The sequence below is a fragment of the Gracilinanus agilis genome, chromosome 3, assembly GCF_016433145.1.
Source record: "Gracilinanus agilis isolate LMUSP501 chromosome 3, AgileGrace, whole genome shotgun sequence".
NCBI classification, from domain to species: domain Eukaryota; kingdom Metazoa; phylum Chordata; class Mammalia; order Didelphimorphia; family Didelphidae; genus Gracilinanus; species Gracilinanus agilis.
In genome coordinates, this window is record NC_058132.1 from 528,502,425 (window position 1) to 528,529,707 (window position 27,283).

Below are 27,283 nucleotides of genomic sequence, written 5' to 3' on the forward strand. Positions count from 1 at the left end.
CAACTACCTAAACCCCCAGATCTAAATATCTCTTTAAAGAGATTTCTTCATTGTGATTTCCTACTCCTCTCCTCACTGTCTAAAATCCAAATTCCTGTTCTTTGCTAAACTAACACTAAACCCCTCTTTGCTGGTTTTAAGGAAAGGGTTTGTGTAAGCCTAATAGGGCCCAAAGAAGGCCCAAGATCCAAAAGGATCTAAACCTGGTCTCATAATCAGATGCCAGATGTCTCAGGATGGCCAGGAACTCAACAGATATCAATCAGCCAGCAGGGAAGCAGGTAGATGGGAAAAATAAGGTAGAAATAGCCACAAGGAAAATAGCCAGTCTCTTCTAGGTCACAACCAGAGAAAAGGACACAGCTCAAGCCCAACTGTTTCTCAGTAACAGCTCAGCTCTCCCCTGCAGAATTCTAGAATCCTGTACTCTGCTGACCATGCCTCTGCCCTCTGCAAACTTACACACTTTCCTCCTTAACTTAACTTTTCCTTATAACACTTGCCACTTGGTAAAATTGACCTAGGGTTGTCATTTAAATTGACATGCCATTATGGAACTCTCTCTTAAACCCTGTCTTCTCACTCTCTGACCTTCATGGGAGCAAGGGTCAGATTACCCTTTTACTCTCTGAGATCTCATCTTCAGAACATTCTTCCCAATATCTCTATCCCATGCTTTGTGCTTATTTTTGTCTTTTAGTTATACGTCTGGTAGAGATAGCTAAGAAACACTGATGAGTTGAAAGTCTTCACAAGGGAAAGTTTTGTTTGTTTTGTATTGTTTGGGCAGAAAACTGTTTGGAATATATAGTAATATATATATATATATACACATATACAATATACTCATATAATATAAATATATATATATAATATAATTATATATAATAATAATATAATATAATAAATATATATATTATAAATATGTATATATTTATATTATATGAGTATATTGTATATGTATATATTACTATATGTACATATATGTACATATATGTATATATTTATATTATATGAGTATATTGTATATATGTGTGTGTGTATATATATATATATATATATATATATATACTTATCGATTTTAGTTTAATCCTAAATAGTGACTTATTCAGTTTATGAGTCTAGTACATAGGAAGTGTAGACTGTGAGTCTAGTACATAGCAAGTGTGGACTGATTACATTTCACTATCCTGTACATAGTAGAAAACAGTCAAGAAGTTACTGAATAACAAAGAAAATAATTATTTTAACAATGACACTAAAACACATTGAAGGTATGCCCGAAATTTTTCCTCCTAAGTATCTAAAGCGTACTAGATTCTTGAGCCAGGCAAATGACATCATTCATGAAAATTGTTCTTCCTGTTAACGGAACAAAATACAAACTACACAAACAGACAAATAATCTTTTGACTGTGAAATGACAGGTCAGCCCTATTAGAGCATCTTAATCTTAGGAGGCAGATTAAACCCTCTTGGCAGCTCAAAGGATTTAAGTTTGAGGATTGTAAAGGTTGGATAACACAAAGGTTTAGTTGGGACCTGACTGGAATAGGAAGAAAATGCCTTTGTCTACTTGTTAGAATTGTCTCCAGAATTCACCCTGCCTGTTTTCCCTTTCTAATAGCTGAAGTACAATCTTGGAAATCTACTTAATCTCTACATCTGACTGAAATTGACCAAGGCTAATCTTTTCTCTTGCTCAAAAATTTTGCTGCTGAGAATTTTATTCAATAATAACTAATCTAATCAAAAGGTGATTATCTGTGAATAAGTCTAAAATGCCTAAGGGTTCTGTCAGCCAGGTAGGCAGTGGATCAATTCATAACTCAAATGAACACTGACATGGGGGTATAAAAGTGGACAGTTGGGCCATTCATACAGCAGTATACAATGTTCTTATATTTAATGGTGTAATGGTTTTGGCACTGGATGACAGATAACATTTAAGAATTTCTTTAGCTAGCCTTAATCTTATTTCCAAAATTGATCCTGCATAGCAGCCAAAATAGAAAAGAATTTGGATACACTAAAATAAACCAATAGTTTTACAGAGCACCAAACTCTTATGAAGACGAAGTCTGAATGCAATTAAAATTGAGTCTCCTCTATACTCTGATAATTTCTCCATTTACAAATGAAAAATACAAATGGGCCAAAGAATAGTGATAATAATTAATGATTTACTTTCCTTGCTATTGGTTAAAATATTCTTATTCTCTTTTTTTGATACTGAAGTATTAAAATGATAGGATTCTGGAAAGTTACTCCTTTAGGAGAGAGAAGATATGATATCTGAAGAATGAATCATCAGGAAAAAAAACCAAACCTATGGAAGTGTATGGAGATAAAATTATGGGAGATCAATTAAGGACATATACATTTCTCAGCTTTTTTGATAAAATGAGACCCTTCCACAGTTGTTGTTGTCCTTTGTGCTCAAAAAGGACCTTTTTCATGACATTGAGATCAATAGAATAAAACCAGGAACTAAGTGGGAGGTCTATCAAGACATAGGGACTTTGAGACTGAAGAAACAGTTGGTGTATATCTTTTGTAGAGAGTGACCCTTTGAAAGATATAATGACAGCATCCATTGATGACAGTGTGTAAGTGGTAAAAGGTAGGCTAGAATCTGCCATAGAAGAATCAATTAAGAATATGAACGTAATCTTGTAAAGACTCTTGAGGGAGTTGAGGTGTAGAATAAGAATGAGAGATTTGCCTTTATATTGTGCCAACCAACCCATTCTAGGACTATGCTGTATGGGGGTACCTATAACATTATCCTTAATCAAAGTCTTTTCAGTAACATCATTAACAGATTTTCATCACACTCAAATATAAAGCTATACAACTCCATTATAACACTAATCAGCTGAATATCAAATTATGGCAATGTCTTTATAAATTAACTGTGTACCTTTCAATGTCATTTCCCCTAGTTCTATAGAAGGGGCTAACTGCACTATTAGTGTATTTAAGATTAGAAAAAGAACAATTTTTCTATAAAACGGTCAATTCTTAAGATTTTTTAATTTGATTTATTTTGTTTTTCTTTTGTTACCCTAGAAAGTTCTTTCTGAGAAATCTCAATCTTGTCTCATTGAGTATATCCATTCCAATATTACAAAACTTATTAAGAACTTTAGTGTAAGACATCATATTAGGTTGTAGATATAAAAAGAACAAATGCAAAATTGTCCTTATCCTCAATAAACAACATTTATTAAATATTTACTACATATGTCAGACATAGTAGCAGGAGTGCAGAGTTCTCATCCTCCAAGATCTCATATTTTATTGAAGGATGGGGTATAATATATAAACAGATAAGAATATGCATACTTAGAAACGGAGGGATAGCTTATAAGAACAAGAATAAGGGAAAGCTTTCTAGACAAAGTGCCCTATGAGCTAAACCTTGAGAGAATTTGAGGATTCTAAGAGGTGAAGGTGAGGAGGAAGTGAATTCTACACAAGTGGGACAGTCTATAAAAAAGGTATGGAGGCAGGAGAAGGAATGCCGACTTTGGCAAGAAGCAAATGTGTTAATACCCCAGAAATTAAAAGGATATTATTAGAAACTTATGCAGAAAATCAGAAAAAGTAAGCTGGAATTAGATTTTTAAGAACTTTAAATACCAAGATGAGAAATTTGTATTTTATTGGGGAGATAATAGGGAGCTTTAAAAGTTCTTGAGCATGGATATACTATGTTCAGACATATTTATATGAAATTTATGTGGAAGATAGTTTGAAAGGAAAGAGCTATGATCCAAAAATTCAATTAGAAAGCTGCTACAATAATCTAGGGAAGAAATGGTAAAAGACCAAAGTAGGTTGGTGGTCTGATGAATGGAAAGAAGATAAAGAGCTGTGATATGGCATCTGATTGGATATGAGGAATGGGGAAGACAGAAAAGAAGGAAATCTGTCCAATTCACTTCCTCTACTTCTTTTTAAAAATATTTTGGAATATGGAAAAATAAGGAGGAAAATGTCTCTATGAATTCACAAAATCAATATGAATGGAGAAAAGTCAAACTAATAGAAAGGAAGTAGCAGTAGTATCTTTGGGCTACATAGCTTATGTTATTGTGGTGTTTTGTAGCTTTACATGTGGGTGTGATAAAAATCTATTAATGCTGTTTTGAAAAAATTTTAATTAATGATAATGCTATAGGTATTCTCATGCAACCCAGTACTAGAATGGGTTGGTTGGCACAATGTAAAGGCAAATCTCTCATTCTTATTCCACACGTCAATTCTCTCAAGAGTCTTAACAAGATGGTAATGTTTATATTCTTAACTGATTCTTCTAGGCTAGAACAAAGCCTACCTTTTACACTAATATATAGGCATTAAAGGGCCTGAAGGGCAGTTGCAGTTGCCAACCCTCTGTTCTTTTCCTAAACATTTCAATGATTCACTCTAAGTTTTCCTTTCAATTTTCTTTCCTACCCAACCATTCTTTTTATATTGGAGAAGTTTTCTGTTCAAATTTTTTGAAATAAAGGACACAAAGATGAGTCTTAATACCTCATGTCATCTATTTTAATAAACAAGAAAAAGAGAGAGAGAAAGATGAAACCCTAGAACTAGGCATTCTAATCAATTCTGTCAGTAAAGGTGGAAAACTCAGGATTATCGCTTCCCTTCAGTTTCCTTCTGAGTAATCAGACCAGAAAATAATAACTAACTATGTGGCATATTAAGACTTCAGGAATAGCAATTGGCTCCACTAATCCCACTGAAGAGGTAGAAAAGAAAGATATCTACCATCTTCCCTTTGAAAATAAAGGGAATGCTTCTATTAAGTACTTACATTTGGGAAAGTCACATTTCATTTCACAATTTATACATACATACTGTGGAATATTAATGTTGACTGTAATAATTTTTTTACACACAATCTTTTTTAAACCTCAAGTTTTGAAATCAGCCAGCTTCCAAGTTAAAGTAATTTACTCCCAGACTTCAGAGATGGCTTATTATTATTAATATTTTCAGGCAGAAAAGGAGATCTGCTCCTTATTTATCTGGAAACAAGAACTGCCTTGGGTGATGAAGTCAGCAAGCCCTAGCCACCATTTTGGACTGCAGTGACTTAGCCATGTGGAGTGGAGGAAGGGGTTTCTTGGTGTCCTTATGACCCACCTCTTCTGGGGATGTAGCAATGAGGAAGGATCTGGGGTCTCTAAGTCCACCTTCTCTGTGACTATTTATCAATCAGAAATGTCTTGGAGAGGTACTGAGGGGTGACATCCCAAGGGGGTATATATTGGGCTTTGTCACTTCCTCTTTCTTGCTCAGCTGCTCTCATTTTGCTCAGGTCTCACTTTTGTACTTCTTGCACTTCTTGGTGTCTCTAGATTGTGGAAGGAAACCACTGGCTAGTTTAGATATATTTGAATGGCCAATTAATAAACTAACTTAAAAATTAGGAAATAACTGCCTCTCGAGAATTTCAATCATCAACACATGTAAAACTCAGCAGAATTGCTCTTGGCTATGGGAGTGGGGGGAAGGATCAGGGGAGGGAAAGAACATGAATCATGTAACCATGGAAAAACATTCTTAATTAATTTTTTCGAATCACCAAAAAAAAAAGAATTTCAATCATTATAATACATACACATACATTCATATATATATATGTATATATATATACAAGTATATGTGTATAGGCACTTGTGTATATATGTAAATATGTTTTTGTTTGCATCTATATATGTTTATATAGATGGATATGTGTATAGATGTATATATGATGTATATAACTATAAGACAATGTATATATATATTTAGGTGTTATATACACTATATACATATATGTAGATATATATATATATATATGTATCAGGAAAAAGAGAGAGAGAGATGTGAGCCCCTGTAACTAGGCATTCTAATCAACTCTGCCAGCAACAGTAGAAAACTCAGGATTATGACTTCCCTTCAGCTTCCTTCTGAAAATTAGACCAGAAAATAATGACAGACTACAGAGCAAATGAAGATGTCAGGAGTAGTGACTGGCTCCACTAATCCTGCTGAAGAGGTAGAAAAGAAAGCTATCTAGTGTGAGTTTGGAGTCAAAGGACCTGGGTTGGAATTGTGACTCTTTCCTGAAGCTGTGTGGTAGAGGAGAAAGAGAACCAGTGCTGGAGTTGGAGGACCTGTGTTCAAATCCCACTTCTGTCATTTACTACCTAGGGATCTTGAGCAAGACTCTTAATGTTTTGGGGGCTTAGTTCCCTCAGTAGTGGAATCAGTGTAATATATTCTCTGCCTCATGTGTGATGTAGTGAAAGAACTTTGTATATAGCAATATTACAGGAATTCTTAGGTTGTTGTTTTCCAGACTTGTGCTTTCATTGGCAATTGTGCTATTTAAGGTCTTAGAGAGTTGCTGGGGCAATGAGAGTTTAAATAGTTTGTGCAGGGTGATGAAGACATGTTTCAGAAGGAGGACTTGAATCCAGGTGTTTCTGACTCTAGGGTAGCTCTTTATCTTTGCCTTGGAAGAGAATCTGTACCTGTGAAATCAAAGATATTTTAACCTATAACAGTTTGGGTGAACATTTTCAAAATCATGTGCCTCAATTGCACTTTCAAGGTGCCTGTGAGCCCCCCACATTATCCCAGGCAGCAGAAGGAAGAAGTGCTTGCATTTGGCTGTTAGGCAGAGGGGTAGAGAATGTGAAAAATGTCCTTGGGCGCTGTGGCAAGGGGGAACAGAGCAGTCCCCTCTGGCATGCCCCCGCACCCCTGCCATGGCTTCACCAACACGGACCTATAAGTTGTCAGTATTCGAAATTATACCACCTCCTCCCCCATGGGAGATTATGTAAAACTGTAACTTAATGTAATCAATGCTGAAATTTCAAATTTCAAATCAGATCAACAAGCATCTATTGAATTTGTTTGTTATCCTTTGGTCATTTCAGGCATATATGATTCTTTGTGGCATCATTTTCTTGGCAATGATAACAGAGTAATTTGCCATTTCCTTCTCCAGCTCATTTTACAGATTAAAAAAATTGAGGCAAACTGGATTAAGTCTTATAGCTACTGTCTAAGACCAGATTTGAAATCAGGAAGATCAGTCTGGTGCTATCTATGGAATATTGACTATTGAAAGGCAGACAGTGTAGTGAATAAAACCTTGTTCCTGGAGTCCCATCCAAATCCCTCCTAACTCTGTGACCCTGGGCAAGTTATTAAACTCTCTTGGCTCAAGTTTCCTCATCTATAAAATGAGGATGTTAGACTTCAATCCCTTAGAGCAATGGTGTCAAACTCAAACAAAATGGATTCCTTTTGGCCAATTGTTGACTTAGAAAACTACAAATTAACATTATCTATGTTGTACTGTATTTTTATTTATTTTGTTAAGTATTTCCCAATTATCTATTATTCTGGTACTACCTTAACTGGCTCTAAGTTACCTTAACTCTTCTGTAAAAGGTCCTTTCCAGATCTGAATCTCTGGTCTTGTGATTCTACTATATGGTAGATATTATGGCTGGTGCTGGGGGAAGAACAAAAACAGCAAAAAGAAAAGAAACAGTCTCTACGTTCACTAAATTGTGCTATGTACCTTATAGTTACTTCATTGGTTTAGGACTAGGTTGTTGGAAAGCAGTGTTAATCTTGCCCTTAAAGAACATGCGTGGCCTTTTGTCCATTTTTACATCATTTTTGTATGTTGTAGAGGATTCAAAGAGTGAAAATTCATATGATATTCTAATATATCAATTATTATTGGGTTAATGTGCACGCAGATGAATTCAACACAGTATGATTAAAGATTATTCCAATTAGTAAGGCAAAATGAGTGAAAATAGGATTCTTTTATAGTATACATGCTGGATTGGCTTTTCTACTGCTTCACAGTATAAAGTACACTGTGAATTCATTGCTTGTGAAATGTACATTTTTATTGGAGACCCTGGGGTGTCAGACCTGCCCTTAATGGTAGGGAATGGAAATGAAGGGAAGGATTTGTTTGCTGTTATATACTTAACGTACTAAGTACATTTTTCTTACTATAAAAACTTGTGTGTAGGAGGCAACAGTCCCAGTGGAGAGGCATGACCTATGATTCAGGGACTAGAGTCTCTCTGTAAAAAAGAGAAAGAGAAATAGTCACTTGTTATTAAGGCCAAGGAGTATTTGTTATTATTGCCCTCTGGGTGAACATGATAGCAAGAAAGTGCTAGAAGGAGAAAGTTGGTGGGAGACCCATCAGATACCAATTGTTTGGAAAAGAGAGAGAGAGAGAGAGAGAGAGAGAGAGAGAGAGAGAGAGAGAGAGAGAGAGAGAGAGAGAGAGAGAGAGAGGCACAGACACAGACACAGACACAGAGAGACAGAGAGACAGAGGGACAGAGAGAGACAGACAGAGAGACAGAGAGAGACAGAGAGACAGAGGGACAGAGAGACAGACAGAGAGAGACAGAGAGAGAGACAGAGAGACAGAGAGCTTAAAACAGAGATGGTACTAAAAATAAATTATGGCACAGTTACAGTTTTTGTAAATGTGGAGCTATATGGCTGTCAAAGGGGAGGTGGGTAGCTAAAAAGCTAGCTTAAGAGAATAGGATATCGAAGTTAATACCGTAACCCAGAGTTTAGGACTGAAGAAGCAATTTCTTTCTGCTCTCCTCCAATTAGACTGCAAGCTCCTTTAGGGCAGGTCCAATAGCATATCAAAACTTTGTTAATTCCCCCCAAGGTCTAGTAAAGTTCTCTATATACAGCAGAGTGCTTCATGTACAGTAGACTTTGAATCAAAATATTTTAACTATTGCATTGTAGCAGGAAGGGACCATCTAGGTCTCTTCAAAGAGTCCAACCCCTTAATTTAAAAAAGAAGCATCTGAGATCCAGAGGCTTAGTGACCTGCCAATGGAAGCACAGGTTCTAAGGAAGAGAGTCCAGATTTGAATGCTGGTCCTCTGACACTAAGTTCAATATTCTTTACACTGTATCATAGCTGCCTCTAGGAACTTGGTATACTCCTCTAGAGACCTAGTTTCAAGCTGACAAAAAACTGTAGAGATTAAAATTAATATGCAAAAGCTAAGTATTATTTTTATAAAGTTTTATTAATAATAAACTAACATACAAATCTAGAATGAAAAGGTACTAAGCTAACTTCAGCCATGCTCATGAAGGAGAGGAAAAAGAAGGAGAAACTACTGAACTTATAAAACAATAATGTGACCACGCAAACGTGGAGGTGCAGGAGAGAGTAAAGGGAATTTGGGGAAGTACTAGAAGTCCAAGGTTCAAAATCTCCATTTATATAAATCCATTAATGACTACTCTGGCTTTTCCACTTAAGCATTTCTTGATCAATGAAATTTTATGTCCTGGTTCTCGTCCCTCTATCTTTTCCATAAGAATATTATAACTTTATCAAATATGTTGCTAAAATGTATATAAATTATTATCTATTCAATTTTATGATTTATTTGTTTATTAACCCTGTCTATTAAAAAAAAAACACAAGTCTAATTTCATCATCTGCCAATCAAATGAATCTCTCTAATTATAGCCAGAATTGATGTGTAGCTTTAAGGCTAATGCAGTTTTTTTATATATGTTATTTTAATCATCACCACAACTCTGAGGAGTACATAGCACAGTTGTTATCATCCCCATTTTATAGATTATTAAGTAGGGCCCTGAGAGGTGAATGGAATGGGGCAGTCCCTTCATTTGTCATTCTTTGGAGCACTTAGCAGATATTCTCTTCCAGTTCTGGGACTATCATAGGGAAACAGTTTCCAGTCATGTAAGGCATCATTGTAAGTCTGCCTGCTAAGCCAAAAGAGCTGAGGACTCAGGGGACTTTTGAAAAGAGGGCACAATTTCTGGCTGGCTTCCCCTTGGTTACAGCTCTCAAGGCCACTAGATCCCTGGCAGAGTGCCTAAGGACATTGCCAGCTAGGCTATACATCCACTCCAACTGCTGCTGCAGTGGGTGGGCAGATCTCCAGACCTTTCAAGCTCACAAGGCCACCTGCTCAAGGGAAGGGAATGCAAATGATGTAGGACAGCTACAGAGTCCCTGGCACTGACTAACCTAGCTAGGTCCCCTGACACTAGCTGTTATGTAGGTGAAATCACCTTAACACCAGTTTTGAGAAAGAGCTCACTCTTCCCAGGAGACCACTTCTCCAAAGGATATCTTGCTGCCTCAAGAACTATGGCAAAGGAGAGGCCAACTGGGATCTCTATAACAGTTTTAAAAGCCCCCACCCCATCTGCCCAGTCCTCAGGTCACCTCACTCCAATAGTTGGAGTCAAGGAATTCTCCGCTAAGATAACAACATATGCTCTGAGGCTAGTGGTGGGAAAAAGAAACAGCTCCATTAAACAAGTTAAGCACCAGAGGTAGGATTTCAGCCCTATATGATTAGAATCTTACTCCCAGTGTTTCCATGTGTTCTGCAGCAAACAGAATATCTGTGCATGCTCCAAGGAATGACAATGAAAAAATGAGGAGGACAGAGAGGAATGGAAAGGAAAGCAATTACACTAGTAAATATCAGAGGTGGGATTTGAATGGAAATTTCTTAAGATTTCATAACCAATGTCTTTCTACTATAAAACTATACCATATTGCTTCTCTGTAGGAAATTATTCCCTCCTATCCACAAAATGTTACTGAAGAAGTAAAAAGGCTAATCTTACTATTAGCTTCTGCTAGAAAACTGCAATGGATCTTTTAAATTTAAAAAAAAGAAACTACACTTTTTTGTTGTTATAAAATCTACTCTTTGGAGGCATTGAGGCAGAACTCATAAGATTAAAGTATCATAGATTTCAACCTGGAATGGATCTTAGGGATCATTTAATTCAATGACACATATTATTGAGCCTGAGATCCAGAGTTGTGACCCTTTGTGCTACAAGATACAAGGAGAATACTTACTTTGCTAATAATATTAGTGATCATATTATATTTCCATATCACTCATCTTTATGTTCTTCTCATTTGATCCTTACAGAAATTCTGGGAAGTAAATTGGAAGGAATTTTAGATATAATTGGGCAGTCATGTGGCACTGCAGACAGTGTGCCGAGGCTGGAGGCTCTTCCTGAGTTAAAAACTGGCCTCAGACACTTATTAGCTGTGTGACTCAGGGAAAGTCCCTTAACTCTGATTGTTTCAGTTTCCTCTCTGCAAAATGAGCTAGAGAAAGAAATGGCAAATCATCCCAATGTCTTTGCCAAGAAAATCCCAAATGGGGTCTTGAAGAGTGGATAGATATAATTATTGTCATTTTTCAGGTGGCGAAACTGATATTCATACATAATTTGTCAGTAGTTACCCGGGTAATAAGTGTAAGAGAGAGGATTCAAACACAGATCTCTCTTAACCCCTAATCCAGTCCTATATTCTTTATATCATGCTTTCTCCCTTTATACCCTAAAAAAAGGAGAGATAACTTAGATTTAGGACCTACCTAAGCTAGATCTTGTTATAAAATTATAAAGTATGTGTTTTTTTATATCTTTCTTTACATTAAGTAGACTTTTTAATCTCTATAATTTTGGGTTTGCAATTTCACAGAGATCCCCACAAAGTCACTGATTTAGATGTACAAATCTGACAAGAAGGACTAGAGAATCTTATCTGTCAGCAGTCAAGAACATGTTTGCATTCAAAATCATAGAATGTGAACTGATGCAGGGTGAAATGAACAGAACCAGGAGAACATTGTACACAGAAGCTGAAACATTGTGGATCAATCAAATGTAATAGACTTTGTTACAAATAGGACATCCTTAAGGGACTTATGAGAAAGAATTCTATCCACATCAAGAGAAAGAACTGTGGGAGTTGAAATGCAGAAGTTTCCTTATCTATAGGGGTATATGATTTGGAATTTTGGTTTTGAAAGATTACTCTATTACAAAAATGAATAATATGGGAATAGTTATCAAGTGATAACACATGTATAACCCAGTGCAATTGCTTGTCAGCTCTGGGATGGGGCAGAGAAGAAAGGAGGAAGAAGGAAATGAATCATGTAACCATGGAAAAATATTTAACAATAAAATAAAATAAAAATCACAGAATGGCATTTGGAAATTCTAGAACACAAGCCTGTCCTTCCACATTTTCATCTTAATTCCCACCTCTGTACTACAGAGCAGCTATATTATCATTTGGTCAAGGCTCAGAATAAAACTAATTTCTTTCTTTTTGTATGGTATAGTCCAGTCTTTTTTCTCTTTGTAGTCTAGTTTCTACACTGCACTGTATCTTATAGAATTCCTGTACTTAGAATTGCAATAATTATGTACTTTGACATAGTGATGAACAGAAATTTTATCCACAGCTTGAAAACAAATTAAGGACTCTAAGAATGATGTTCCAAACCAATGGGAAATTGGAAGCCATGAATTTTAAGCCTCAGAAAAAGGAACTTTCAGAGTGTCTGTAGGGTGGTTCCCAAAATGTCCTGTATTGTGATTGGAAAATGGAGACATACACAGTTTGCTATCTTACCTAACACAGAAAGAAAAAATTCAGGGCAAACTTCCACTTATCTTTTCTTATCACACACCAGGGGTTCTGGTCCATTTGTTTATGTATGGAGTGATACAGAATCTTCCGAAATGGGTGAGGGAGCAAGGTGATAGGGCTGCTTGAAGACCATAGGAAACCTAGCAACTCCATTATTCTTTTACATCAGTCAGGGATGAGACTGACTTGAAGGAAGAACCATTTTATTTTCCTAAAACCCTGAAAGCATTAAAAGAGAGAAGGATGGCTGTCAGTGAATCAGGGAGCAAGTGTATAGCGCCCTGACCATAGTAGATAAAGATAGAAGAATTGTAGTAGCTTCTAGCTATAATTCTCACTCGGCTAAGAATGACACAGGATGGGTTCATGGCATTCTCTGATGGCTCCACAATTAAGCTGGTTTACCTTCACAATTCCTTGATGGAATACTCCTCTTCTATATAGACTATTATTTTTCCCATTTATTGAAGTGACTAAAGCTAAAATTTATGTTAAGACTTCTTCGAATTCAGTTTCTGCTTGTCAAAATTATGACTACATTTTTTGAAAAACGCTTCTGATAAGAGAGTCAGATGATGCCAATCTTTGATGCCAATCATCAAAGAAACAGCCCTTTGAGAGACAATGTACGGAGCAATAATGAGTCAAACATTAAGGCTTCGGGGAAACATTGGTCATTTCTTAGGTGATGGTAATTTCAATACTCACACTTCTTTGCAGGGACAAATGTATCTGTCAATATAATCATGGAGCTGAATTATAGTAACCTTAATTATTTGGGATTCAGTAACATACCATGATTTTCACTGTTGCCTTTACTTTTCCCAAGTGTCATTGCAAAAATAAATGTAAGGGAGTACTCATCCCCAGGCTTGTTTTTGCTCTTTTGCCAAGTATAATTTTTCTCACCATAGTCTCAGATGTGCTAGGTAGGGGCCTGCTCTTATGCATTATTCACAATCTTCGGTGATTATTTGTTTCAGAGGCACTGAGCACTACACAGGATCTCTGGGATTTAGGCAAGGGGGCAATCCCAGTGTACTCCACAAAGCTTTAACAGATGCAGCCAGGAATCTAGCAGGAGCCAGTACCTGCTCTGAGACAAGCCTGATACCCAAGTCTCGTGTACAGCCCTAATCTCAGCCTGGGATAGAAAAACTAGTGGTAGTCAGGTAAAGAGGCAGTATTACCCAATCATCCATTTCCCAAGGTTTTCCCTTAGAAGCTGATCTTGTAGGTTCTGTATAAAAGGTGCATGAAATGACAAAGGTGGGAATTATGTAGGAAAGCAGGGGATTACCACAAAACAAGTTTTAGAGCGGTCAGCTTGGAAATGGAATGAAGTAAAATAAATACATTGCTGTTGACATCTATATATGATTACTTTGATGGAGTGGCTGCTGAATAATTTCTGGATAAGACAAAAAAAAGAGTTTGAAGGCAGATTTTACTATTTGTTTAAGCAGCAGAGGATTCAATCCTTCTATTGTTTTCTTCAAATCTACTAGCTGTAGGGAATGACTAGATCGTTTTCAGAATATAAAATTAATGTAAGCCCAAGATAAAATAAGGCAATTAGCACCTTTGGGGTGCTGTGCAATCTCAGAGCTGTCATTTTGTGGCTCTGATGGATGAGGTAGAATGAGCACAGGACAAGGAGTCAGAAGAATTAGGAACTCAGATCTAGAGCTGGAAGGGATGCCAGAGGTCAACTAAGTCCTTTAAATGATGACAGGAATGAGACAAATCAATAGCCATTTGTTAATTGCCCACTAGGTGCCAAAGACTGTGCTAAGCACTAAGGATAAAAAAAAGGAAAAAATAAAAACAAAACAAAACCAAAGTCTCTGCCTTCAAGGGGCATTCGGTCTTAGTAGAAAGGCATCATGCACACATCCAAGTCCAAACAAATTATATATAATGAGATATTTGTATTACAAGGAAGTCAGAAAGGCTTCTTACACAAGGCAGGATTTGAGCTGAGACCAAAGGGAAGTCAGGGCAGCTACATGGTGCAAATGTATAGAGCACTGGGCTTGGAATCAGAAGACTCATCTTCCTGAGTTTAAATCTGGCCATAGATCAGATGTGTGACCCTGGGCAAATCATTTAACCTTGTTTGCCTCATTTTCCTCATCTGTAAAATGAGCTGGAAGAGGAAATGGCCAGCCACTCCAGTGTCTTTGCCAAGAAAACCCTAAATACAGTCATGCTTTTCTTTCACAAAGAGCTAGATTGGACTGAAATGACTCAATAACAAGAAAAGGAAGGAGATTGAGAAGGGAAAGGTTAGGGAAGTGAAGTGATTTTCCCAAGGACATATAAGCAGCTTTGAGTATCAGAAGTATACATTAACAATATAATTTCACTGTCTTCAGAGTCAGTATTCTTTTCTCTATATTATTATGACTATTATTATTATGCTTATTTTACAGCTGAAGGAATTAATAGTCAGAAAGGTTAAATGATTTACTTGCAGTCACACATAATATACATGTAACATACACGCGAATCAGTATGATTGGAGAATTAGCACTTAGGTCTCATTAGCCCCCAAAACTAACTTTTTTTTTCCCCATCAAATCATACTTTGGTCTTAAGTGTAGTATGGAGGCAGCAGTACCCAGGTTGCTGTTAGCACTTCTGACTAAAATGGCAAGGGCAAGCAGGGAAATGGGGAAGGTACCTTAATTTCATCTCAATCTCCTAAGAAATGTCCTCTAGCTATTTACAATAAAGAGAGAATTCAGGAGGTCAGACTTCCCTAAACTCAGTATACCATGGAAATAAGAATAACTAAAAGTTTTGATTCCAGTTTAGAGAAGAAAAAATGTGTGTGAGTGTGAACTGGGAGGAGGTGAATGTCACCTTTCTTTTTAACATCTTGGACAAATAAAGAAACAAATAACAAAAGAGGATTCAACAAAGAAGAAACAATGGAAAGTGTGGAAGCCTGAGGATTCATGCATCAGTAGCTACCAAAACATACAATTTTTTCTTTATTTCATTTTTTTAAAATTAAAAATATTACTGATAGCTTTTGTTAAATTTCTCCCCCAATCCCTCCCATAGCAAAGAGGACTATATGAAAGGTTATGTGCCATGTTGTAAGCTATGTTCCCCTCAAACCTAGGTCCTTTCCAACTCCACCACCAGAATTATCTTCAACACTGATTCAACAGGCTGACATTTTTAATGCACCCTCACCTCACATTTGAGTCCACTCCCCCCCACACCTTACCTCAGACAGGAGAGAGAGGAAATGCTCTCTTTGGACTGCTGAGCAGAGGGGTGAGGGAAGTCAGGAATGTCTTCAGGCTCATTGAGAGAGGGGAAGAGCTCCTCCTTGAAATCCTCTGACTTTCTAGTAACAAACTCTGGCTGGTGACTGCATGTATGCCCACAGAGAGGGCTCTGTATGCCCTTTTTGGCATGTGTGCCATAGGTTTGCTATCATTGGCCTAGCCTTTCTATTTTAGAATTGAAACTAAAACAGTAAAGTTTTTTTTTTTAAATAAGGTGGTATTCTAAATATTTTGGTATATGTGGAATTTTTATTTTTATCAATGACCTCCTTGGGGGCATTCCTTTAGTAGTGGAATTTCTGGACATTTTAGTCACTTTATTTGCAATAACTGCTTTCCAAAATGATTGTGTAGGGGCAGCTGGGTAGCTCAGTGGATTGAGAGCCAGGCCTAGAGATGGGAGGTTCTAGGTTCAAATCTGGCCTTAGACACTTCCCAGCTATGTGACCCTGGGCAAGTCACTTGACCCCCATTGCCTATTAAAAAAAAAACTGGTTGCACAAATTTACAACTCTACTAACAATACTTCTTGACTCATTTTGATGACTCCATCTGACGTAAATCCACATAACTATTTATAGTAGGATATATGCTGAAAGCTTTGCTATATGGATTCTAGGAAAACAGAAGTGTCCTTTCATAGTGACTTTTTTTAAGACTTGGAGTTCAGATAATTCCTATTGCCCTGGTTATCTTTCCATGCTCTACTTGCTTATACTTCTGAGTGATTGAAAGTGTGTAGCAGTGACTTATCAATGAAAATTATTAGTTTTCAAAAATTTCCAGAAGCAGAGATCTATTTTTTATTTGAACAGTAAGAGTGTAAATAAACAACTGTCTAGCAACTCTGGTTGAGTCTGACTGTTCTATTCCTGTTAGTTTTAGCAATGCTGACAAGTAGTTTGAATGTTTATATTTTGAGACTTGGGAAATGTTGGTTTCTAGATCATTCTTGTTGCTAAAGGGCCATATTATAAGAATTTTATTGTAATATGTCAAGGAGTGGCTATGTGGTTTAGTTGTTAGTAAGGGAGTTCCCCCTACTGCTATTATCATAGGTGTGACTTCATATCATATATTTATAAAATTTCAGTTATGAAAGGAGTTACAGAATCCAATCTTTACTATTTTATTAATGAGAAAAATAAGTTAAGGTTGATTAAATAATTTTCCTAAGGTTGTAGAGCTAGTTTGTAGTAGAGCCATGATTAGAAATCAATTATCTGAAATTCCAGGCTAGCAGCCTTTCCATTAGCCCATTTAGTCTTACTATATGTGAAAAAATAATTTTGATATTGTATAAATGGAGGTTTTGAACCTTGCACTTCACCCCCCATAAGTCCCTTAGTTTTCCCAAAATTCCCTTTAATCTCTCCTGTGCCTCCACATTTCCGTGGTCACATTTTTGTTTTATATTTGGCTGTAACTCCTCCCTCTTCCTCTTTTTCTGTTCCTGGGAGTGGGCTAGTTAGTAACCTTTTAGTTAGGTCTCTGTAATTTTATTATTAATAAAGTATTCATAAATATAATATTTAGTATTTTTCATATTAATTTTAATCTCCACAACATTTAGATGGATCTGTTATCAATGGAGATATTCCTTCCTTCACTGAAGATTGCAACCTGCTCATGCCTTTTCATCTCTTTTCATCATCTTTCCCTCTATGCCTTAATGACTTATGTCTGAGTCTTCCTATAAATCCCCTATAGGAGGTCTGCCGCTGGGCATCTTCTTCTAGATTTCTTGACATTATATGAGTAACAATGGCACTTGTGGATTATCTGCTGATTATCTCTTATTCTTGCTATGTGATTGGCTCATTTCACTTTATAATGATGATGATAGTAAATATAACAATAAAAAGAGCCTGTAACCAAAGTTTGATAGAAGGGAGAGAGAAAGAGAGTCTATATGGTGAGTCTCTCTTCCAGCTCTCCCCTGGGGCCGAACATACACTGGGAGACTTTAAGGGGGTGTCACCTGAAACTGGATGACCTGGATGGTCGTGCTGCCACACAGGAGTTGGGGGCAAGGCTATAAGATGAGGTATGTGGTACCCCACTCCAATTCTGAATAAGGACGGGGTTCACACAAACCTCCCCCTCCTCAGTTAAATTCACAGCAGGTGGTCTGGTTTCAAGATGGAGACAGCCAGACCAAGCTGTGGTTTCCCTCTCCCTTGTGGTCTCTGAGGCACTCTGGAATGCTATCTGACTAATGAATGGCTTTTATTATTAGCAATTCAGGGAATGGGAAAAGGGGTGAAGGGCAGGGGGATTTTGGGGTGCCCTCTTCGCTATCCCTATGGGGTCTGTCACTTAGGTGGGAAACCCAATGGTTCCTACTTCTAAGCTTCTCCCCTCACCTCTCCTCCTTCTGTTTCTATTTCTATCCTTTTCTGTTTCTATCCTTTCCTATAATTATAAGTTTTGACTGAAAGGGGGTCTCTCAGCAAGGTTGGGTAATGGGTGAAGGAGACTAAGAGCTTGCTCCTAAAATGGAGTCCAAAAATTTAGCTAACTCAATGATTGAAATCTTGGTGGTTGAGATGTGATGAATGGCTTTGACCTGGGAATCAGGGTTTCAGTTTCCAAAGAAAGATCCTCAGGAAGCCCTCAGGACTGGATCCAAGCTAGGATGTCCTCCTTCTCTCTCCTCCCAGTCCTCTGCCCCAAGACCTCTCCTCCTCTCCTCTCCTGGAGAAATACCCAGAATTTTCTCTGGTTTCAATTCCCAGTAACTGTCACCAACTGCCTTCTTCTCACTCCTTTCGTCCCATCCCCCTTGCACAAATCCCATCCTTACATAAGTAATAATAATAGGTATTGTATTATTAATAAGTTTATTATTATTGTTATTATTCATTTATAGGTATTGATAGAGCACTTTCAGCTTTTCAATGCATTTTATATATGTTATATCACATATAACTGTCAATAAACTGTGAGACAGGTGTTATTATTTCCCCATTTTAAAGATGCGGAAATTGAGAATAAGAGATGATTTACTTTAGTGTCAAATAGCTAATAAATGGCTGAGTCAGGATTTGAACTCAGATCTCCCTTACTCCAAGTTTAGCAGTCCCCTACCCCACCTGGCTGCCTATTATTTTCTATATGTAACTATCCTTGATTATGTTGCTTATATAACAACTTCTGCCCACTTTTTTTTTATCAGTTATATGCTGTAGCCTCCTCATAACTGCCTCAGTCCCATCCCTTTTTTTGCCCCTTTGGGCTGATTTTATTGCTTCAGAAATTGATACCTCATGGAAAGCCTAAGTGTCTGAGAAATTAAAAAAAATCTTCCTATCTATCTAGATATATTCTGTGATTCGGATGTTTTAATACTTCATAAAATGAGCAATTCTTACATTCTTTTTTATTCCAACCTAGCAGCAGCTCTTTTGAATGTCTCTACAACTATTGTTGTTTGTCCTTCATATTTAAAAGAAAACAAGTGACAACATATGTAATTGGATTCAAGCAAGGCAGAATTACACAAAGTTATCACCTTCATTTTCTCTTCCAGAGTCATTGAAGTCCAGTTGCAAGACAAAAGTCAGCATGACTGGCAGTGGCCCAGGATGCAGTGTCTTTGATGTCTGACCAAGTTCTAAGTGCTCCATAGTGTCTGCTTCAGTTACCTTCATGGACAGTGGAACCAATTGTTTTTTTTTTTTCTGGCTATTCTATTAGAGAAATTTTCACACTCTTAGAATAGATACCTCCCCTAACAGACTGATGGATTTGAAGTCAGTTGTTTATCATCAACCTGGCTTAATCTGTCTGCTGAGATGGTGTTACTAGGAAGTGGCTACCTTTCATTCTACAGCTTCTTGGATTCATCAATTAAGTTGTACAGTTAATAGATAGCTTGGAGTAAAGAAGATTTTCTTTAGATTCTGTTCAACATTAAACTCTCCCTCACCCTTACAAACAGTAAGCAATACAGAAAAAAACAGGTCACTTTTGCCTTTGGTTTTTGTTTTATTATTGTGGCAACCCCTCTTCTGGTATTTCTGGTCCTTGAAATCCTTTCTTTCCTAGTGAGGTCCTCTCTTGGTGCCTATTTTTAAAATTATTTTTATTGCCAAGACTGACTCTCTGTCTCTGTCTCTTTCTCTCTGCCATTGTCCTTCTTAGTTTCTTTGTCTCTGCTTCTCTCTCATATGTAATAGTAGTTCTTTTCTCTACTGCCAGGAGTCCACACTCCTTTAAACTGCCTCTTCTCTTGAGTGACTGTCTTTCTGTATATATGCCTATCTGAAGTATATATCTCTGCTCAAGTTCTGGAGACTGCTTGAACTTTCCTCAACTGAAGAACTCTGAATGCTGAATGGGGTGTATCTTTATGAGCAAGTAAGTTTGCTGCTAGATTAGAAGGCTGATGGATAAAGAGGGAGAGAAATCCTCTTTTCCCCTTCAAAAGATGAAGATCTGGGGTCTTCAAAACTGCTGGCTCTCCCTTACACACACTAAATCCAATAAGCAGACTAAATAAGAGAGAAGTATTCATATTTTTCTGAAGGTAACACCTGGAATCAACATCTTATCATTGCTCTAATGCCTCATCAACTCTGGCTCTATCATATGACTGCATCTGTTGAGTTGGAGGAGGGCCAGAGAATTGGGAGGGTTGTCAAAATGACATTTTAGGTATTAGAGAGAGAGAGAGAGATAGACAGACAGACAGAGAGGCAGAGAGATAGAGGGAGAGAGAGAGAATCAACCGAAATTCAAGGCTTACCATGGCAATTTGTACCTGCCCTAATGGGACAGAAATATTAAAGAAGTGCTATGCTTTCTATAGTACTAGAGAATCAAAGATCTTTTATCTGTCATCTTAGCCTCTGTGTGGGGCAGTGTCAACAGCTTGTCAAAGAATATGTGGATTGATGTTTCTGTCCAATTAAAATGAGCTCTGAACCCCCATCCACTGCCAAAACCACATCTCTTTCTCACAATACATTTTTAATCTTGCATATTACTTTTCTCTTTCCTCTACCTACTTGAGAGTTCACTCTTCTTATTATTTTTCACATATGCTATTCCATCTCTGATCTTTGCCCTTTTGGAATTGCTATCCCTTTAAATGCAGTAACTTCAACGCACTCTATCTACTTCTGCCATTTAGAATGCCTTATTTCCTTCAAAATTCAGCTGATCTACCAACTACATGAAACTTTCCCTGATGCTTCCCACGGCTAGTACCAAGCACCTCAAATTTTACCTTATATTTATCTTGAATGTATTTTGGATAAATTTATTTATAAATATGCTGTCTTCAAAATAAAATGTAAGGCAAATATAGTTTCATTTTTGTCTTTGTATTCCAGTGATGGACACGATGCCTGGCATAATGTAGACACTAAAAGTACTTCTTTAACTGATTGATATTTAAGTTGCTGCATTTCAGTGAATGTTTAATCTTTTGACCTTGGCATAAAGGATTTGGCCCTCTTGGAAGCAAGCATGAATGTTTGGACAATGGAGACAGTATTCGTTCAGCATAGAACTGAATTGCCTTTAAACAGCATATAATAAACTGAAAACAATGCTTAATAATGTGATAAAACATCTATCAAGCAGCGGCAAGTCCATCATACTCCTAAACTTTGGCAGTCCCCCAGACAAAGACTTGATCTAGACCCAGGCTCAGTTCTGGCTGTCTTATCACTGGCAGGGAACTCTAGCTCTAGTTAACCTATCACAGAACAGGGCAAGAGGACTCAGGAACTGGTCCCAGCAAGACGAGAGGCTTCCATGGTCATTGTCACATTCAGCATCTTCTGACCTTGCCTTCGGCTCCTTTCTGACATCTCCTCATCTCCTATGACCATTCCCTAGTTAAGGCAGGGAGATGGTTCAGTGTATAGAGCACCAGGTCTAGAGTCAGGAAGACCTGAGTTCAAATCTGATCTTAGACAGTTACTAGTTATATGTCCCTGGGCAAATCACTTAACCCTGTTTGCCTCAGTTACCTCAATTATAAAATGATCTAGGGAAGGAAATGGCAAATCACTTCAGTATCTTTGCCAAGAAAACCTCGAATGGGGTCATAAAGATCTGGACACAAGGGAACAAGAACAATTGCAAACTAAAGTGTAAGAAGAGAAGATAATTATAGAAGTTCCAAATTCAAATTCCCATTTGGAATGTGAAATGCAATGTAGTCCTTCTTTAGAATTACAATAATGAACTGTCAAACAAATGTTTACTATTTAACTCTGTGGAATGAATTCTTATGCCTCTGTATTTTGCTTGATCTGAAGTTTCCTTTGACTGGCAAGATGCTGTTACAAATGTTGGGTTTACCCTGAGATTTAGTCCCCTCAGAATATCTACCCAATCTTCATACTTGCCTTCAGCATTTCCTCACTTCTTCCTCTGCTCATTCTATTTGCTCTAGCCAAGAAAGTAAACCTACTCTCATTCCCTCTGGTTCTCTTTCCATTCTCCAAAGTCCACAGTATGCTTCATGTTTCCTTTACGCCCTGGATAGTCATTAACTTCAGATAACCTCCTTCCCCTCCTTGAGCATCTCCCATTCACGAATTCTTATCTCAATAAAGAATCACAGGAAGAATTCTCATTTCCTGATGATGTTTTATGATGTGTGTCACCCAAAAAAAATACATAAACAGTATGTCACAACTCAGGAGCACTTTATGCATCTAACTTACAATACAAAAAGAAAACAGACAAAAATGTAAAGTCTTATAAATTAAGAGATCAAGACTAACACAAGAAATTCATTCCCTCTAATATCTACGGAACCCTTTCCAAGTGAGGCTCCTGTGGGTTAAGGTGGTTATATAGGCTGACATGGTACATGCACTTACGATGCTTTCTATCCTGGTGGAAGAGTAGAACAAAACACATACACAGATAAGTATACTACTAACTAGAGGGGGAAACTATAGGATCAGACAACATATAATGAGAATTCACAGGATGGAAGGATGACTGGCATGTTGTAGGAGAAAAAGGAAAAGGATGTGGAGTTAAAGAGGCAATATGGCACAGGGGAAAGAACTAGGTTCAAATATTGCTTCTGTCCTTTATTTCCTAGGTGACTTTGTAAAAGTCACCTTTACCCTTAATTACTTAAGTTTTCTCATTTGTAAAATGAGGTGGTTAGATCAGATGGTCTCAAAGATCTCTTCTTGTTTTAAACCTATTACTCTATGATTTGTGTTCAAGCCCTGGCTTTGCTACCTATGTGATGTTGTTGAATCATTTTTCAGATATGTCCTACTCTTTGTGGTCCCATTTGGAGTTTTCTTGGGGAAACTATTGGAGTGATTTGCCATTTCTTCCTCTAATTCATTTCACAGAAGAAGAAACAGAAGCAAACAGGTTTAAGTGACTTGACCAGGAGCCTTACTTGCCTCAAATCCCTCATATATAAAATGATCTAGGGAAGGAAATAGCAAATCACTTGAGAATCTGTGCCAAGAAAACCTCAAATGAAGATCAAGACACAAGTGAACAATAACAATAGTAAAGTAAAGTTAGGAAGGGCAGAGAATTATAGAAGTTCCAAATACAAAAATTCCCATTTAGAAAGTAAAGTGCATTGCAGAACTTCCTTAGAATTACAAAAATTCTACAGTCACAATAATATGCCTACTAAATGCCTGAAGCCAGATTTGAACTCAGGAAGATGAGTCTTCCTGAATCCAGACCAGGAACTTTATCCACTGGGCCATTTAGCTACCTATGTGAGCTTCAGTAAATCATAGTCTTTCTGATATCAGCTCCTCTTCTATATAATGATTGGATTTGGGCTCATTAGATGATCCAAGTTCCTTTTTAGGTCTAGATTCTATGATTCTTTAAGTTGTAGAATGTCTAGGTCTATATATCAGAAGAGATTAAAAAATGAGGAAAGGACCTACTTGTACAGAAATTTTTTATCTATTATTTTTTGTGGAGGCAAAGAATTAGAATTTGAAGAGAAGTCCATCAATTGAAGAATGGCTGGACAAATTGTAATATATGATGGTGATGGAATACTATTGTGCTGTAAGAAATGCTGAACAAGATGACTTCAGAAAGAGCTGGATGTTACACCTACATAAACTGAAGCAAAGCAAAATAAGAACCAGGAAAATATTATACACAGTAACAGCAATATTGTGGGACAATCAACTGTGAAAGACAGTTAATCTCAGCAATACAATGATCTAGGATACTTCTGGGGAACTTGTGAAGAATACTATCCACCTCCAGAGAAAGAACTGTTTGAATTATAATGCATATCAAAGCATATTTTTCACTTAGTTGATTTGGATTTTTATTTTGGGATTTTGGTTTTATATGATTATTCCCTTACTAAAATGAATATGAAAATATGTTTTGCATGATAATACATGTATAATCCACATTGAATTGCTTGTTTTCTCTGGGAAGAGGCCTGAAAGGGAGGGAAGGAGGCAATATAGATCATATAGCTTATGTGGGAATTAGATATTAAGTGTAATTGGTAAAATAAAATATCTTTATAACAATAACTAATAAGTTGTAGAATGGCATTTCTGGGCCAATCTGGTTAATTTAGATTCAATATTGAAACAAAATGAGAGACTCTTTATTTATCAGTTAACAACAACAAGAAAAGATTTATTTAGCCTAACAAAAGAAGGAAATAGGCATTGAGGACATCTTAAGTTGATTTAGATTAGTGAAGATGCTTTGCCTGAGTTTCCAACTGTGATGTGCCAGCCAATGATAAAACTGATCCTAGAGCTCCTTTTGGTTTCCTTGTTCTCTGGCAATTAGAAAGTGTTTTTAGATTGTTGTGTGCAAATGCAAAGCATGGAATCCATGCAAAGGTACAAAACAAGATATGTAAACCAACCAATCTCTAGGATAATCTCAATACCTTTCAAGACAAAACTAGCCTATCTTCTTTGAAAAGGAGAGGAATTGGTTTTACCACATCATAGTGGTACATTTTGAAATCCATCATCAATAAATAAAATATTAAATGAAAATATCTAAGGTTATTTCTTCCTCTTAATTCCATGACTTCCCATGTTGTGGATATGTGATAGCAAAGAAATTCTAGAATTGTGGTGATAGAGTGGAGACTTTTCCATAGGAGGTGAAAATTCTAATAATGACTGCTCAATATCTCAATCTAGTTTCCCCATATCCTGCAAAGGATCTAACTTTGCTAAAATCACCAATTACTATCAAGGGAGAGGTCAACCTGTCATCATTGTAAATCTTCATATTGTTTCTGAAGCCCCAACAAATTAGGGAATGATATTTCTTCCTTTTTCCATTTTTTCCCATTTTCCTTGAGTAATTCTTATCCTTAACTTTTTCTCTTTGCTAGGAATAACAGATGGGAGGTTGTTTGATAGGTTCGTTTCAGAAGAGATACCAGCATCATCCTGTAGAAATTCATCTGTGGAAAACCAAAATGTGCTACAAGTAGCATAGAGCCCTAATCAGACTCACTCTAAAATCAACTAATTCAAGATAATAACATGAACTCCTTCCAAAAACCAACGCTTACCAAATGAGAGCTCAAAGGGAATCTTTTGCCTCAGTGGATTCTGAAGCACTGCTATAATGCTATCTAATTAATAAAGCAATTTACAGTAATTTGGAATAAAATATGCATGGTAATTTAAATCCCCTAGAAAAAAATCAATTTGTTCTGTCTAAACTTTGCCTTGGGTTCCTTTTATTAATTCAAATGTGGAGCACAGTGACCTTAACTTGCAAAAATTCTTCAGGCATGCCCTAATAGACGGATCGGGCAGTTAACAGTGTTGCTATGTCCTTTCTTTGGAGATTTAAAAAATTTCCCAAACTGGGAGTTTTCTCATGTAGCCTTCTTTGCTATCTGTATATCTTTGGAAATCATCATTGAGAAATGCAAGTGAATTTTCAAAACAAAACTAGCCAGGGGCAGCTGAAGGTTGCTTCTCTGTTTAGGTAATCAATAAATGGGTTAAGAATGTGAGGGTGGGACTTAAGAAGCAGGATCATGCATTCTTCACACTTTTTCTCTGAAAAGCCTACCTAGACTGTCCTATACAACATTTCCCTTTCTCTATAACTTTATCATTAATCAAGGTGATAAGGATTTAATTCAAATAATCATGAGAGATAACTAGCTTTAGTTTTTAAACAGACATCTTGTGAATCTTGTGAATAAAATTGAGTGTTCCATATAGTCTATATGATTCCACATCAGAAAGTAAAATGCTTTCTTGCTTATAACTTCATCTAAGTGAGATAGATTATAGCCACAAGGGGGCCCTCAATTCTTTCCCAACACTGGATCAAGCAGCAAATGTCTTTCTGGGAATTGATTTCCACGAATCAATATTATCTAGTAATGAAAACAACAGTAAAAGGCTACAGACTTTTGCCAACTTCAGTTCATGTTCAAAGTTCCTACTATTTAGTGAGAGTAGGTCAAGGTTGGAACAGGTTGCACTTCTGGTTTCCCCTGACTTCTAGGACCTTTAAATACTCCCATTCCCAAGATTACCAATTTTAACAGGAGTATAAATAGAATTTGAAACACGATGTTGCATACAATTGAATACATTGACCTTCGTTTAGAATTAGCTATGCCCCTTTTCCACTATGACCTCTAAGAGCTATGGAGCCAAAAGGATGGAGAGAAGAAACAAGGTGACCCATTTCCCCAATGTAAAGTGGAATGCATTAGGGCCATTATCCTATAGGCATTCAGCTCATGCTGAGGACTCGCCCGGGATGATGATGTTTACCATCTGTACCATGCAATGCATTTGAAAACGTATTTTAATTTTCTATTAAAACCCAGAGACCCAGACAGAATCCAGCTTAATACCAATGCAGAAAGGGGAGCTTCAGCAAATAAAAGTCAGGGTTGGAAACTATGCCTTTTCTAAAGCAAAAAGAGGAAGGGGATGACCATCCCCATTTATGTATCTCTGGGAAAGGAAGCAAGATATCTAAGCACCTTGCTTAAGGAATCTAGGGAGAGGGTTAAAATGCATTGTTTATATTTGTTTGGAACAGCATCAGAATCAGAAATGAATCAGTGGATTCAGAAAACCTCCTCCCTTGAGCTCAAGGTGGCTTCATAGTCTACCATAGCAGATCTGAACGGATGACAAAAATGGGAAGTGGATTCTCTACAGCAGCCATCCTAAAAGCCTAATTCTTAGGAAGGTAGGGATGCCATACTAGTTAAGTCAACTCACTGGTGGAAGTAGCTCAGAATTCTTCTATCCTGGACACTGATCAATGCTGAGGACATATAAGGCCAAAGTTCACCCAAAGTATTTCAGGTCTCTACCACCTCTCTTCCAGACTATAATAATAACTTACAAAATTTACTTTTCCAAGCTTCTTGCATATTATTGTTCTTCATGTACTAAAAAACTGTTTCTTCACTATTCCCCTTTCAAAA

The 27,283-nt window shown here is 37.0% G+C and overlaps 1 protein-coding gene across 1 annotated transcript in view; it reads right to left on the reverse strand.

Annotated features, from left to right (window-relative positions):
- The window catches only part of HS6ST3 (heparan sulfate 6-O-sulfotransferase 3), a 784,799-nt gene that overhangs the window by 5,232 nt on the left and 752,284 nt on the right, over positions 1-27,283 (reverse strand). The window lies entirely within an intron of this gene.